A 12,046-nucleotide genomic window follows, 5' to 3' on the forward strand; every position below is an offset into this window, starting at 1 on the left:
TGTAGCCATATTTTTGCTATGCAGCAAGCCTACACAAAGCAAAATAAAAATGTGCTTCCCAGTAGGAAAGCTGACCAACCACCAAAAGAAGGTGATCAAAGAGGAGAAAAGGTGTGACAGAAGGAATGCAGCTGGGAAGGATTCTCAGATACCCTAACCCTAATAGATTGCCTGTCTCTGGTGAGATTTCTTCTCATGTGCCTAAAAGCGGCTTCCAAAGGACGAGTGCTGGACTTGTACCATGAGGTCATTGATCTGAACAAATCCTTCAGTTGTTCAGCGGCAGAGAGGTTTCTGTACAGACACATTCATCTTGCTGAAGTTCCCATCCTATTCCTCTATCTACAGATTTCCGAAGACTTGATTTCTCCTTTTTGGATGCTAAAAGGTTCAGAGGCCCATTCAAGAGGCATTTTACTGCGAAGCATGTCTGAGTAATGATTTAATGATTTAGTACTATTAAGGGCTGGCTTATGGAAAATACTATCAGAGCTGCTTTGAATCATCAGAGTAGAAATAATGACACCAAATGTATACGTAGGTAGGACTGTTCTTCATCCACTGCCTGGAGCGCAATGAGCGGAAGTAAAGCTTAATCTTTCCCACTTTGCCTGGAACTGAATCGCACTTTGAAAGTAATAGCGAGCTCTGCATCAGGGAAGGTTACCTTAGCCAGCCCACCAGGCTTGTCTTCTAGAGAAGCTGGAAGAGCAGTTTTTGGAAGCAGACATCTTCCCCTCTCCGTTTCTGCTATAACCCACACAAGGGTTGCCATGGCTTGTTCCATCCCACCCCTCAGTTCTTCTGGGTAGGAAATGTAATTTCCTCCTGTTTTTAAATTTGCAGCCCTGTATTTGGGTGTTTGTTTTGCTTTAGTAAAACTTCGGCTTCCTTGATTTAACTGACTACTGGCTGAAAGAAATCAAAAGAAATCTCCTCCTGAAAAGATCATGAACAGCTGATCGTGAGAAGCTGGCAGGACATACTGGGATCTGAAACACCTTGAAATTGCCCTGTTTCTTGTACTCTTCTTGATCATCTGTCATTGGCCAATGTCAAAGGTGGGATGGAGATGCATTTTGATCTTGTGGTTTATGACAAAATTGGAGAGGGAGGGAAAAGTTGAGACTGTTGGGTAACAGTCCAAGATACCGGTGTCACCGTAGCATGTTTGAAGTTGTATTTGTCTATTCTCCAGGGTAACGGGAAGCAGAATGGATATTCATTCGGGAGCCCTTTCAACAGTGAGAAGCGAGGAATGCTCTTTTGCTGCGATGCCAGAACGGCAGGGAAACGGCAGCATTCATCCCGTTGAACCAGCCGCTGAGTTCCATGTTTTCAGGACGCCACCACAGCTGACTGTGACTCTCTTCCTCTTTGCAGTAAGTGGCCATTTCCATACTAAAGTGCAGTCTTGAGAAATAAAAGGCAGATTCTAGATTATTCTGCAATCAAGAAGGGAAATAAAGGGTGTATTCCACTGGAAGAGAAAGAATTTGCTCTTGCACAAAGCAGAGCAACCTCAAAGTTAACTCTTTCCCATCGGAATACGCCTTCCAAAGGAGCTGGCAAATCTCCTGCAGGCTTTAGACTGATTACTGCGTTAGCCCTGCTCAATTACATTCTTTTCAGTGGTGTCAGTCCTGATTAACAATGTCAGTTTTTCAAGATTCTGATTTTCCATTGCTGAACTAGACTTCCGCAGCGCACTTCACAGGGGCAGGATTAGACTCTAAAGGAGGGAAAGGCTAAAAAAGAAAGGCTTTTTTCTTTGTTGGCATGTCTTTTTTCCTGGCAAATGGTTGTTTGTTTTCTATGTGATTTATATAGCTTTTTATTAGCTATGTTTTAGTACATTACATTGTAAATTACAGCCAACTATAGATGATGAATTTAATCATTATGCTATAAATTGTAGTGGATTTTTAAAAGAACCCATCATGGTTGACAATTGGGGCATCTAATTTATTTCTAGTGCTAGATTACTATAACAGTCATCAAAACATCGTCTTGCACAGATAGTTTATTAGAACGTTTCTCAGAATATTCTAACAAATACTTGCTTTTGAGAGGCTGTTGCCTACCCATGGTTCTCCAAACCATGTTTACAAAGTAGGGCAGGTTGCAGCTAAGGGAAATGTGTATGGTCTATAATGAAAACTTTGCACAAAAAGTGTGGAGGGAAGACTACAATGTCCAACTGTTCCCATTTGTTGTAGGAAAAGAGGAAGAACTGTGACCCATATAAGCTAAGCAGCTGAGATAAAAATGACAAAAAAGCAAGCTCTTGCTCTTGAAAAAAGATAGACTTGATTACTGCAGGCTTGCAGTGCATCCTGCTGCACCCTTGTTAAAAGAATCCAGGACATGAGCAAGGACTAAATATTGTTCAACTTTTTTAAAAGCCCTCTCCAAATTCCACAAGAGAATTACTAGGTGTTCTCATGCATGAAGTGTGAAAAGAAAATACTGGAATTATTAAACAAAACAATCATTTAGTATGGAAATTGCGTGGGGATGAGCAATGGGCAATCAGACTCCTCAGCCATAGGCATGGAGCATTAGCTAGCTAGTCTTTCTCTACAGTTACAGCCCCCTCTATTGCTAAAGGGGATGAGAAGCCCTTCACCCACGCAGAAATCCAGAAGTACCTACACCCACACAAGTTAGTGTAGGTACTCTGGATTCTGGTCGTTTCTGGAGAAGCAGTTCTCTTGCCGTTAGCTATAGAGAGGGCTAAGAGAAATCACCTGACTAGAGGTATGTGGCTAAAGCTCAGTTTTCTGAGTAGCCCTCCATGGAGCATTTTTTCTGTGATAGTATTGCATCTGGATTTGTGACAGCCATGGAGCATAGCATGGCAATACATGGCCAAAATAGAATATTTGCATATTTATCAGCCTGTGCTGGTGTCTACCCAATCAGTAGCTTTATCTGTGCTGCAACTTGACTTGACATCACAGGACAAAAGTGAGCACTGAGTTTATACATTTGAACACATTTTTTGGAATTACGATAAACGTAATGTATAAATTAGGATAAAGAATCATGTCCTATTATGTCTACATCCAGGTCATTTCCTGGTGGGCTTCATATCCCAGAAACAGTGTCTCAGTTGCTTTTTTCCCATGACACGATCTCCTGATGCAATAGTTAATGGCTTCTGGGCCATGTCCACCAGTGCGCTCTAGGCCACTGCCATTACATTGAAATAAAGCTGGAGTGGCATTGATCAGTCAGATCCAAATTTGATGACTGTTCTAATTACTGTATTTGGGAATCCTTAATGAAAGAAGAGTACATGTGTATGTATGTGTGAGAGAAGGAGAGATGGTTCCTATGGGATGCTACACAATGGAAAAGTGCTAAGCATATTAATTATTTATAAAACAATTAGTATTCAGCTTATCCCACAAGTTCAGATCTGAGTCCAGATCCAGACTTTCCCTAATGGGTGCATTCAGCCTTTTGGTTCAAGCCCTACCCTACTTCTAAGTAAGAAAACGGACCCAGCGCAGCCACAGAACAACATGCGTAGCCATGCCCGTGTTTCGCTCTGGTTTGTATTGTGTGAAGCTGGAGCGGACCCAGCGAAGCCTATGACGAGATTCCAGACTGACTGTGGGGTGAGCGAGAACTCATTAAATTCATTGTCTGCATCAAGTGCCTTAATTAACAGAATGAGATTAAATAATATTAAATAATCCTGAAACACTTTCAACACTTGAATTCATGAAAGTTATTCAAATCAGTGCTTTTCAGTTATTTGCTAGTACAAATCATTTTGCAATTTCTTCGATAATAAAAATACCACTCCAGTTGGCAAAATTGTTGAAATTCTTAAACGGACAGGTCCATTATAAATGTTTTCAGGAACTCCTAGAAAATAAATGTTTATTAATATTTCCAGAGGGCTGAATTTACAGTGCTGCATTGCACAGCCACGTCTGAAATCAATTCTCATAGCAGGAAATCTGAAAAATCAGGTGTCCAGTTTAAAAGAAAGAAAGATATAATTGAGAAGGTGTCTGCTATTAAACCCCCAGTAGCAATGACTCCTAGAAGAAAACAGGTAAAATTAGATTTAACGTAGTACAGGCTGTCCACACACAGTGACAGAGAAAGAAATATATTTTCTTTATGATGTACTTTAAATAAATGCTATATCAACATTCTTTTTAATTAGATTACATAAATGATACTGCCCACCAGAGACTAGCACTGGAACCTCAGTGTGTGATAATACTCTTAGCAGATGAAGGTCTACATTTGGAAACCACTACACTTCTCAGCTGTAGAAAAGTTTCAAAACATAATCAGTCTGCTTTAACATATCCCAAATACATTCAGCTAAACTGCTAATATTTCAGTCCCTTGCAAAACATGAGCAGAGCACAATCAAACTTACATAAGTATAGCTAAGAGTTTTAATAACTGCTAACTCTGAGCAGCAAATCCAAACGTGAGTTCAGTCAGGCAATAAGTACGCACAAAGCTATGTGGGATTTATTTTTTTAGGTGAAAAGTCTCACTATTGCCCATGTGTAAGGAAGAGGGCAGGGTGAGAGCTGGAGTCAAAGCGATTAAGTCAACACCAGCAATTAAGTTAATGGCAGCAGAGTGTGTGCATCACGGGGTATGTCCCCGAATATTCTCTCTCTTTGGTCAAAAAGCATGTCCCAGTCCCTGATCGGTCAAACTTAACAGTACAGTGATGCTTTTTGGTCTCTGCCTAGCTGTCAAACAGCAGCTGTCAACCAATGCACAAGCGTCCTGGCTGCACCCAGCATTCCCGTATCCCAGGCAGGCCCGTCGTAGCCAGGGGTAAGCCTACCTGAGCGATAGCCACCTGGCCCAAGAAGAGAGGTAGTGCGGATGCAGAGGATGTGTGCTAGACTCCTTCATTAGGAGAGAGGCTTGAATGTCCTTTTTGCAAGGGCTCTTAGTGTCTGCAACTGCTTCTGTTCAGCACAGCCTAAATTGTCTAGCTCTTCAGGCATGCTACAGAAGGCAGCTGCTAAGAACACTTCTTAGCATGGTAATGGACTCAAAATGTGCTTTGGAAGTGACTTATAAGCAAAATTTCTGCCTGGGATTCATCTCCCCTAACTTTTAATTCTAAGGCATGCAAGCTCACTTCGGGTGCATTCTTCTCCACATGGGTTCTAAAGGAAATCTGACTTAGCTGAGCTGTGATGCTCTGTTTTCAGATGGTTAAAGTGAGGTAAGATAAATCCTGCCATGTCAGTGCTACAAAGGGACTGCTACAACAGACTGTCTGGTCAGTCACAAGGAGAAAAGCTTCCAAGAACAGGAACTCATTTGCAGGGAAATGGAACGCTGAGATAAAACAAGGGCTCCTCAGAGCACAACACAGATCACCCACAACACTGAGCAGATGCCCATTGCTGTCTGAGCTGGCGTAACAGATCCTTTAATGTTGGTTTGTGACTAAATCAGACAGGCCAGAAGCCAGGAGATAGAATGGAAAAGGACAGATCATGAAAAACATACAAAGCCATCTTCACGTGTGTTGAAGCGCTAGCAGGTTTGCACAGTCAACTTATTTATTGGCTTTGAATTATGATAGTACTTCAGAAGGTTATCAGTGAATGAAAACACACTCTCAGACTGTGAAGGAAACTTTCATTTTTATCTGAACATTTCCCTGTTCACATATTTATTTACCATGAAAAATTTACCAAAGTTAACAGCTCATCACGGACCTTTGATGTTTGCAAAGCCATAGTCCGCAATGAAAAATAAGAGTATACAGCTGCAAGGGTAAAACTGCAAAGTTATCTTTAAACTAAGAAAGGCATTTCTCTCACGAAACCTATTACAGCTTCAACGTATGCTAATCCCAGTGGTAGAATAATGCATCAGCCCCCACAGATGCTGCTGACTCAGTAATACCCACAGAAAGACGATAGCAAAAAGGGTCCTGATCCACCACTTCTAAGGAAGGGAACACGCATCCTTCCAGCCATTACACTTTCTACCATTTAAAATGCCACATATTAAACTCTGTCCACTTCAAAAGCAGGAAAAATGAGACATGCCCCTGGTGTGCCCTAACTGGTTATATACTGGAAGAAATAATGACAGTGATATGAATAGACTTAGGGAAAGGTCTAAATTAATTCTTTAAGTGCAATGTAATGCAAATATATGCAAGTTGGAAAAAAAAAAGCGCCAACAGGAATTCAGCCTTTGATTCCTGAATGTTCTCATTTATTTATGGCAGAGAGTTAAAGGGCAGACAGACCTCTCGATTCAACATTTGTGTCATGCACAGATATTGACTCTTACCTGTTTCTCATGGAAAAGTAATAATTTTCAGACAAGTTGTCTCTGTCTTCTTTGTAAGTCCACCCACTACTGTGCCTTCCATGAGAAATCACCATCAAAATTATTCTTGTAACTCCTTGACTACAGTATTCAGTTAAATAATACAGCAGCTCCCTGTCTTAGGAAAAGTATAACTGTGTGAATATTTAATATGTATGAAAACCAGTAAACTGTAGCTATCTGATTCAATCTCATAAATTAACAACACCTTTGCTAGGCTCCCACTGAATCAACTGGAATTTAAGGGCCCTCAAGTAAGCTTAGGTTCTGCCTCCTGGATAAAGGGTTTTTGATTAGTCGTTATCCAGCACTGCCCGAATGGAATTTATGAGCTTTCTGTGATACTATCAATAGAGCAACTTCCTTCAGAGCTAGGAACAACTGTCTTTATCATGCTTATTGCAACAATTTCCAAATATTCATTTTGATTCACTAAATGATAGGTAGCAGTCAGCAGCCTTAAGCAGCCTCCCAAATCTCTCCCTTCTCATTTCTTTTCATGCTTAAGCACATTTAGTGCTTTCAACATGCCTGTACAGGTTGCTTCGATCTACAAGCTCTACTATACAAACAACACAATCACCCGAACAGCAGCTAGGAGATACCAAAGCATCTAAAATCAAAAGCATAACGGCTACTTCCCAAAGCCTGCCAGTGAACCTCCGTGGTACAGCTGCGCTGGGGTCAACACAACGAATTACAACAGATTTCTTTCTTTTTGCACTTCTTGAAACTGTCATAGTCCTGCATTCCTTAGTACCGCTTAGTCACCTGCTGTGCCTCTTTTAGTCATTAACAAAACCTCCATTTTTATCCAAATTTTCTGTTGGTTAATAGTAGTAGCCTCAGTGTGATGGCAGTGAATATACTTCTTTATTCCTTATTCTGAGTTACTTGATGCCCTGTTCTGAGTCTAGGACAAAATGTTACACTCACATAAACATTCTGTATTTGTAGTAAGAAGTTTCCTAGGAGCCAACCAGATAAGATTAGAAAGGATTTTCTGAAGATCAACAACAACCAGGGCAGCTCTCTTCTTATATCTCACCCCATTCAGGATTTTCTGTAACTTCCGTTCAACTCTGTGATATAGAATCAAAAATATGGCTTCTCTCTTAACAATAAGCACCAGGCACAGAGTTCTGGTCCAAAACTTGGAAACCCCAAATTGTGGCGGTATTTGGGTTTAAGGCCTCAAAAAAAAAAAAAAAAAAAAAAAAACACACCACACAAAAACAAAAAAAACCAACTTCTGCCTGAACTTCTGCTGCAGAAAACAAAGATGACAGTTCACCCCAGTTCCCTATAAATAGAGGCTTCTAAGCAAAGACCTACCAGTGCAGAGCAAATTTGGACACCGAAATGTACAAAATGTACAGAAGAAAGGACTGATTTAGCAGTAAGCGGGTAAAGAGGAAAAGCTGAAGACCCTGGAGATGCTGGTTGATTTGGTGTTGCTGACTGGGAACAGACAGGGAGCCATTTCCCTCCAATAGCTGCTTGGGTGACACAGATTTCTTTAACTTAGTCGCAACAAGAACCAGTAATTCAGTTCTGTCATTGTTCCTTCATAGCCACGGTCTCGGAGTTTGTGAAGTGTTGCTCAATGGCCTGACAAGCATGAGAATGAACAGCAAGCGGAGAAGGGATGTTCCCGCATACTTGTCAAGACCAGAATGACCAGATACAGAATTGTCTTTAGAAACAAAAGGGTGGATTAGTTTTCCCCTGTTCCCTGTAGAAGAATACTTCTGTACGAGCAGTTATTAAAACAAGCTGAAATACAACTTTTTGGAATATGGGAGGCCTCCATCCAATCTCATGTGTCCCATCTCCAGGTGATTCCCCCTTTTGGGGGAGAGTCGGAGCGCTGAGCTACGTGACGGGAGTACCAGCCCTGCTGTGTATGCGTAGCCTTAATCCCCATGGGCTGGCTTGTTCCGTTTGTAAAACAGGGATGGTTTTTACTATCATGAGGTATTGTGATGAAGAATAGCAAGAATTTTAAGTTACTGTGCAATGGATTCAGTATAAGAACTTTAGACATTTAATTACTTAATTTCCAGTTTATAGTTTTCTCTTCCCTTGGGATTACATAGTAGCCAGGTTTACTGTTCTCTCAGGAAGGATAAAGTATGGCTAAATGTTGGAAGATGCTTGGGAGGATTTTTTCTTCAAATTAGGTAGAACTCAGCTTGGAGCCTTACACGGCCATTGACTGTTACTGCGACCTCCTTCCCTGAAAGTGGTGTTTAAGTCTGGGTAGAGAAAGGTTCCTGCGAACATCTTGCCTGCTGTATTCAGAAAGGCTTGAGTCCATGATCTAGCCAGAGAACAACAGTTCTTTGGAAAAGTACAAAAGTGTTGCTCACAGGTCTCCTTTATTATTTCTATAGTCCTTTTTTCTGCTTAATAACCCAGAAGGGTTGGAAACAGAGGCAGTGATAGGCAGCTGTGTGACCATACTGGGAAATAACAGATAGTTTGTTTTAGAAAGACACTGTTTGCGTTACTGTCAGGTTACTATTCCTCTGTGGGGCACACTGCACTCTTAAAAATTTTCGGTTCCTCTCTTTTTTTCTAAGAGAAGTTGGGAAAGAGCAATGTGCTCATTTTGCCATAGGAAAGCAGAGAGCCTGATCTGAAATTAGGTTTGTTGAACATCACCAGCTCTGCTGAATAGGGATTGACTGTGCTAATCAAGCACAGTCCCACGTAAGGACAGTTTGGTGACATTGCCACATTGTTCCAGCAAGAACTGTGGTCTGGAAATGCCTCCCTCACCTTACACCGAGCTAGGGCAGCCTAGCCCATCTGACCAGTCTCTCAGGCCAGTACAAGGTCCCACCAGCTCCTTCTAGCGTGACTCTACACTTGAGAAGAGTTCCTAGCGCTCAGGATTTGCAGAGGCTCTGCTCTCTTAGTGCTGTGGAGCACCAGTGAGGAAGCTCCTTGTATCCTGTTGTCTGGACATACATATTAGTCCCAAACAACCTCTGAGTGTTTAACTACCATTTTTAATCTTTATGTGGACTTTGACTTGTGTGTGCAGACACTGGAACTTCTTTCAAGAACCACTGCGAGCATGAACATGCCTTTGAGGAGAGTCCTACCAGCCAGCAACACAGCAAAGCATGGTGGAGAGACCATATTCTGCCTTACAACAAATCCCGCTGTCAAGCGATAGCACCCTCTGAAATCAGGGGAAGACGACCTTTAAAAAAAAAAAAAAATCTTGAAACTGTCATGTCTCTAGCCCATCTGCTTTGCCCATCACGATAAGTAATTTATCCAGCATCTTGCCTTACTCGTATCACTGGGAAAATCTCTGCTCTGTGCAGAGTGAGCGGTTTCTTTTTCAAGACTCAGCTTGAAGTGCAAGGCTGTAAGCAAGAATATTGGGTACTCTGACTCATTCTCTTGGAGGGCTATTTTTGTGATTGCTCTCCACAGAACTGCATCTTAAAACTCTCAGTTAATTTCTTAAATAATTTTCACAACTTTCTGCTGAGCCATCTCAGCACAGTGGTTCTTCCCTCTGAGGCAAGAACTTTTCCCAGGTTCTCAGGAATATAACTGCCCTCCATCACCGCAGTCTGTGAAACCAAACGTTTGGCTGAATACCTCCTTTTGCTTTACCTCAGTAAGTGGCTACGAGTCAGGGCCACTTAAAATTTAATCAGTCTTGTCCTAACAGGATATACTTCTTGGATTTTAACCCGTCTTCTACATAAAACCAACCGCTAAATTCAGCTACAATAACTGCCTCATGACAGAACCTTTGTCTCAAGAACCTCTTAATGAGCTCTCATTATCACAAATTGCCCCTGAATATCTATAATATCTCTTGTAGCTCCACACATCTCACCACTTCCTGTCTCCTGCTTTCTTTACAATCCATTAGCCTCCCTCGGCAGCCTCATCTGAACAATTAAACCTTGCCGTTTCTAGAAATGCACAAGCAACCCTGGGTTCTACTATTAGCTGTGTGTCTTTGAGAGACCTGGGAAGGGATTCGCATGGTCTAACTTAACAGAGCCCGGATTCCTCCTACACTTCGTGGGCCTCAGAGAAAGATTTAGTGCAGGCTGTTGGCCTGATGTGATTGGCGATTCCACCAGTCTCCGAATCGCCCTCTTGGAGGTCCCCCATAAAGGCACTCAAACTCAATGTCTGACGTTAGACAGTAAGAATCGACATCCTTCCCTCACGCCCCGGTTTCAAGTCTCCCTGATTAATCTCTGCACCCAGCTTTGCCTTCTTTATCGAGCTGATGTGCCGGCAGCTTTTTGTTGTGCTTGTCTGTGTTCAGCGTTAACGGCTCAAACTGCCCCATGTGAGCTGGATCTTCCCGTGCCCATGCCTGATAATAGGCTCTTATTTACCTGTGAGTCTTCCAACTACAAGCAGACAAACTCAAACTCCTTAAGCCATTCCAATGTTTCCCTGAAAGCGTTCTCATGGATTAAAGGCTTGAGTGGCCCTGAAGACGCTGACCCCTTGCTGAGGGTAAGTCCATGGCCTCCACCCCTACTGAAATCAATTCTAAAAGTAATTGTGTGGTGTGATGCGAATTGTCTTTTCTGAGCTTGTCTGGTAACTGTGGTTAAAGTCCCCTGAGAACAAAGAGATCGGAGATTTTACAGCTACAAAGAGCTTCTGCCTGAAGACTAATGGCTATGCTGGCAAGCAGATGTAACTTTAGTATTTCTTATCTTTCCTGAAGATACAGAATCTTGACATTTTGATAGATCAGCAGATTCTCATTCCACATTATATTTCAGGCATGTAGCTGAGAGGTGATTAATGTTTATGAAAGTAAAAATATAGCATCTATACTTCTTGTCTTTACCGTGTTGACTGCATTTTATCTTGTAGGATGACGTCCAGAAACAGGAAACTGTCGCTCCATTCAAGTCTATTGCAAAACTCCCCGTGACGAAAGGAGCTCATTCATAAAGCTCCAAGCGCACCTTACTGTTTGGTGTAACGTTAATTAATGAAATACGCTCAGGAGGAGCCAGACAGAGCAAAATCTCAACTCCAGCCTTCATCTGCTCAGAAGTGTCTCTGCTTTGCTGAAGCTCTCTGCAAGTATAAAGTTCTTTTTTCTTATATCACGTGGCAGAAACAGAGCCTGTTCCTTTCTGGGTGCAGGCTGTCATACTTTTCCTCACCAACTTCAAAACTATGATGGAAGCAGATCTTTATTTATTTGTTTTGTGGTTGGTGGGTTTTTTTTTCCATACAGTAGGTTTTGGAAATAATAAAGATTCATTTCCTTGCCGCCCCCCCCGCATCCCCCAAAGCAGATTTCACCTTACACCTTACCTTCAGTAAGGACTGAATCACTTGCTAAAAATCGGCCAAAATACTCTGGGCCTGAGCCACCAAAATGCTTGAAGTTGTTTATTTTCTGCCAATCTTTCATGGTTTTGCTAAGTTTAGCAAGGCACTGGGGTTAGGAGGTGACAGGGAAATGCCTTTGCAGACTTCCCGCCGCTTGCCCATGGAGCTCGCTGACGCCAGAAACGAGAGCCTAAGAACGCAGGGAAGCTCTCCCCGGGGTAATGCAAACTCGGTTCAAGTCCTTTAACTGCGAACAGTTAAAAACTTTCGGGAAAGGCCGCAACAGCCGAGGGCCAGGTGGCTGCGGACCCCGCTGTGCCCGCGGCGGGGGAGAGGACCGGGGAAC

Source organism: Platalea leucorodia, assembly GCF_965183815.1.
Source record: "Platalea leucorodia genome assembly, chromosome: 12".
NCBI classification, from domain to species: Eukaryota; Metazoa; Chordata; class Aves; order Pelecaniformes; family Threskiornithidae; genus Platalea; species Platalea leucorodia.